The sequence below is a fragment of the Myotis davidii genome, unplaced genomic scaffold, assembly GCF_000327345.1.
Source record: "Myotis davidii unplaced genomic scaffold, ASM32734v1 scaffold205, whole genome shotgun sequence".
In the NCBI taxonomy this organism is placed as follows: Eukaryota; Metazoa; Chordata; class Mammalia; order Chiroptera; family Vespertilionidae; genus Myotis; species Myotis davidii.
In genome coordinates, this window is record NW_006297573.1 from 4,226,708 (window position 1) to 4,231,774 (window position 5,067).

Consider the following 5,067-nt stretch of genomic DNA (forward strand, 5'->3'; position numbering starts at 1 on the left):
GGGGTGCAGCCCCCCAGGGCTGGGGTTAGTGGCGCCTGGCGGGTCGGGGACCGCGGGCGCGGGGCGAGCCCAGAGCCTGGCAGGGAGGGACGCTGGAGGCGCGCTGGGCAGGTGACCGGGAGCGGGCTGAGCTGCTGCGATGGCGAATGTCAGCGCGCGCGCCGCCGCCTCCAGGGAAGGGCCGTGAGGGAGCATCCTTTCCCGAGCGTCTCCAGCTCCTTCTCTCCTGGGTTGCACCTGGGCGGGGGCGGGGGCGGGGATGGGGGGCGGACGAGGACTTGTGACCCTCTGGAGCAGCCTCCCCACCTAATGACAGGTCTTTAACCTCCGAGTTTACAGAAGAGGAAAATGAGAGTTATTCGGCTGAATTGACTTGTCCAAAGTCGCTAAGCGGTACTGGAAAAACCTGAACTGGAATGCGGGGAGTCTTTTAACGCTAGATCCCGGGCTTTTGACTCCACTTGGTCAGCCTCTGGCTGCCCAGGCTGAGCATTTACAGGAGGGAGATGGTTTGGCACCTGCAAGTTGCAGATAATGTGTGGGATATTCTTTAAAGAGGCACTGGTGGTGAGGACAACTTCCAGAGCTGATTCAGTACTTTGGGCAGCAGCAGCTCCAAGTTTTTGTTTGTTGTTTTGCTTTTAACCCCCAGAACGGAACTGTGCTGCTAGAAACTCGCTACTTTAGTAAATGTCTATTTTATTCTGCCCCAATAAATTTTAAACGTTAAGACTTGAAAATTTTTATGATTCCACCTAAATAAATTTTAAACATTAAGCTATACACATTTGTTTGCTGTTAACTTAAGGGTTTAGGGGGAAAAGCAGTTGCTGTCCCTGGCATCCTGAGAAGGGCTAGTTGTGTATCTGGTGGATATCCAGCATAAGGTGGTGGTGGTGGGGGTTGCAGGGTTAAGGAGCTTGCAGCCTGCTACACTGAGCCTTGGATGACTGCCTTGGGTATGGATTTGATATGAATTTGCATTTCTGTCTCCAGACTTCATGATCTAAGACATTTCTTTTCACATGGGCTCGTTAGAACTTTGGAAGGAGCATTGATCATATCTATTTTGGAATGCATATGTAACATTGAAGCAGGGCATGTCTCTATACCTGCAGGATTAATGAACTTTGAAGAGAGTAGCCTTATGTATCCTTAGTGTAGTATGATATTCTCCCAAGGGAAGCAATGAGATGGTCAGACATATTTAGCTTTATTTCTTCTTTCTTTTAGTTTACAGCATAGGTAATAGTTATTCTCTGAGGATGGGAATGCAAGAAAATCTTGCATTCAAAACTCTTGAGTTCTTCTGCATTCTCACATCCTGAGGCGGTGGCATTTCTACCCCATGGAGTATTCAGTTTCAGTAAATTGGTCATCTGATAGGGTAGAGAAAACACAGTCTGGTCCTTGGGCCTATGTTTGCACAGCAGCTTGCCCTGAGCAGTCAAGTATTTTGATACTTTTTTAGGCCCAGATACAATAGCCATATATTCTTTTATGTGATATGGGTTTTTGTTGTTGTTGTTGTGTGTTTTTTTTTCCCCTCCAGCTTGTACTTTAGCTTGGCTCCCTCTTGCTGTTTCTCCCTTCCACCCCAAATACATTTTGTTTTTGCTTTTATATTAGGTAAAAGTTGTTTTCTGTTAGCTCTTTTTGGATGCACTGTAGTTATGGGGCCTAGGGGTTACTGTCATGTTACCTTAGTTAACTTACTATTTTTTTTAAAGGGGCAGAAGTGGCGTATTATTTTTAGGTGCATAACGTAATGATTCAGGATTTGTATATATTGTGAAATGATCACCACAACGGTGTCCTTCCTATTTTTACATGTAAGCAAGCCGAATAGAATGGAGACTAAGAGCATGAGACAGGCTTGGATGTAATCCGGTCTTTACCAGATTAGTTACTTAATCTCTTCAAGCTTCAGTTTCTTCATGTGTAGTAATAATATTTTTATGAAACACTCACTGTATTCCACACACTTACTACATATTGACCTCATGGGGTTATTTGACAAAGTATAAGAGATGGATATACTTGAGAGGTTTGTTATCCTTCGACACATGTTGGTTATTCAATACGGGTTAGCTGTTATTATTATCATAAGCACTATGAATTATTTACATCTCATTTCAGAAGAGTTTATGTAAAGTATAGACTTAAGTATATATTACAGTATATTTTCCTGGAACCTTTGTGGATGGTATAGTTGCATCTCTTTGCTATTTATATTTTCCTCCATACCATTTTGGGAATGGTTATGTAACCAGCATCCTCAGTCTTCGTACGGGGAAAAGTGATAGCTATGGAAAATCAGTGTCTTCCTTATTCTTTGAAAACCTTCTGTTGGTTTGAAACATATGGATGATAACTGAAATCATCAGAGAAGAGAGTGCTAAAGTACCCTGAGCTTAGAAGCATGGTTTTGATGTTATCTTCTCAACCCGAAGAGTTGATGTTTATAAACCCATGCTGTCTTTCTGTGAAACATAGAAAAAATATTTACTTAGGAGTTCTTAAACCAAAGCTTGCAGTCCATAATAATTAAGGTGAGGTTTGTCTTTGAACTACCTGGAAAAATATGTACTGTTAATACTGTAAAAGTAAATATTTATCTTAAGAGTTTGGACAAGAATGGGTACTATTTTCTATGATCTTTAAGAGAAAGACACAAAAGTAAGATAGCCTGAGTTCTTGCATGCTTGCCTTTATAATTCAGAAACATCATGTCTGGATGAAAGTTCTTGCATTGCACACCCATGTTTTTTCTCTCAGAACTTTTTACATATTGTGGCATGACCTTTTAGGAAGGCATGTTATTGTGGAGAAGTCAGCTTGATATTTGTTCCCATTATTAGTGACTTGATTCTTTTTCCTTTGTCCTGGTTGCTCATATGATTCTTTCTTTGTCCTTGAAGTTCAATGCCTTTACTAGGATATGTTTCAATGTTGATTATTCTGTAAGAATTTTCTCCTTTAAAAATAGATTTGTATTGATTTCAGAGAGGAAGGAAGAGGGAGAGAGAGAGATAGAAACATCAATGATGAGAGAGAATCATTGATTGCCTATCTTATGCATGTCTCCCCACACTGGGGATGGAGCCTGCAACCCGGGCATGCCCTGACCGGATATCGAACCATGACCTCCTGGTTCATAGGTTGAAGTTCAACCACTGAGCCACGCCGACAGGACTGTATCAGTTTTTCTTGGGACTCATTTTATCCTTGATTCTGCAGTTTTAGGTTTTGCTTTATTGCAGGAACTTTTTTTTGTATATTTTTAAAGTACTGCTTTTGTTTCCATTTTCTTTTCTGTTCTCTTCTTCAGTTATGCATATATTGGATCACCTTTGTTTTCTATAGTCATACCTTTCTTTCTAGTTTTCTTAAAAAATATTTTCATTGGTTTTTTAGAGAGAGAGGAAGGGAGAGGGGGAGAGAAACATCTACACGAAAGCAAAACATTGATTGGCTGCCTACTGCACACTCCCTACATGTGCTGACAGCCTGCTTCTTGTGAAGATAGAAACCACAATTCCACTTTCTGTTTCTGCGACTTTGACTGCATTACATGGAATCATACAGTATTCGTCTTTTTGTGACTGGATTATTTCACTTAGCATAATGTACTGAAGATCCATTGTGTCAGAATTTCCTTACTTTTTAAGACTGAATAATACCCATTTTTGTATATAGCACATTTTAAAGATCCTGTTAAATATATTCATTTAGTTAGAAGAAGCACTTAAAAGTACTAGGGTTAATATTATTACAACAACCTATGGTTCTGTTTGTAAATTATTATCAAGTTACCTGAGATGGTTAGGGCATGAAATGCCCTAATTAATAAAATAACTTGGCTCATAGAATCCTATATAATAAAGAGCTAATTTGCTAATTAGACCAAACAGCAGAACGACTGTCCAGATGACTGTCTGGACGACCTTCTGGATGAAGCCAGGGCTGCGAGGGCTGAAACCCTTGCATGAATTTCATGCATCAGGCCTCTAGTAGATATATAAACTAGATGAGATTAGCTTGAACCTGTAGTGACTCTATGGCATATCCTGAAGTACTATTCTGAATGAAATTCCTAAAAATTGTTTTTTAAAAATAATTTATGCCTTTAAAATCAAATATAATATTTATCATACAAAATGAATAGCTTTGAAGGTGAAAATATATGGAAATTTGTAGTTAACAGAATGCTAGATTTCTCAGTATTTTCTGTGTGTGTGTGTTTTTTTTTCCAAAATACTTAATGTTATAAAATTATTCTGTGGAATGTTCATTGTTTTTGAATGTTCATTTTTTAATCAAACATTTATTGACACTCTATATACGAAACACTAAACTTTACACTAAAGACTTTACTTCCCATATGGGTCTCCATATAGTGTTTTATTGCTTCATTTCACGTCTTGAGCAAACTGAGACGTAATGTATGAAGTGACATCAAGATCACAGTGACCAGAGACAGAGATTAGGATCAAGGATTCTTCTTTTTTCCCCTTTTAATTAGATTTTTTATATTTCTTCTTAACAAAAGATTTAAAGTAGCATTTACATTAGTAACAGCTTACTAGGTAATTCCCAAAACAGAAACTTTTTCTTGTTTTTTTACTTGGTTATAACATGAAATAAAGGCATAAAATCATGCAGTCATTGGCAGTGAGGGCAGCAAGGGGTGGCTTGCAAGGAGGTGTGCTTAAGCCCTCCTGTAATTTCTGCCTCTTTACCACCTCTGAATAGACATAAGTTTTAAGTAAAAACAGGTGCTTGTTGTGTGAACCAGTTTCAAGACAAGTCCACTACCTCTGTGTTCCTGCTCTCTCCTGGAATATGTGCTCAGAATAGCATTTTTAGAGATAAACACTATTTACTGAAACATGCACTGAAAGGCATTGGGATCCCAGTGAGGTTCTTAGGAGTGAATTTCCAGTGAAACATCTCCAGGTGGCATTTAGTGTTCAACTTTCTAAATTGTTTCATAGAAACAATTAGGAAGCCACAAATACTGGACTGTGAGAAGCAAGGTATAGAGAATCAATATTCTAAAAGTGT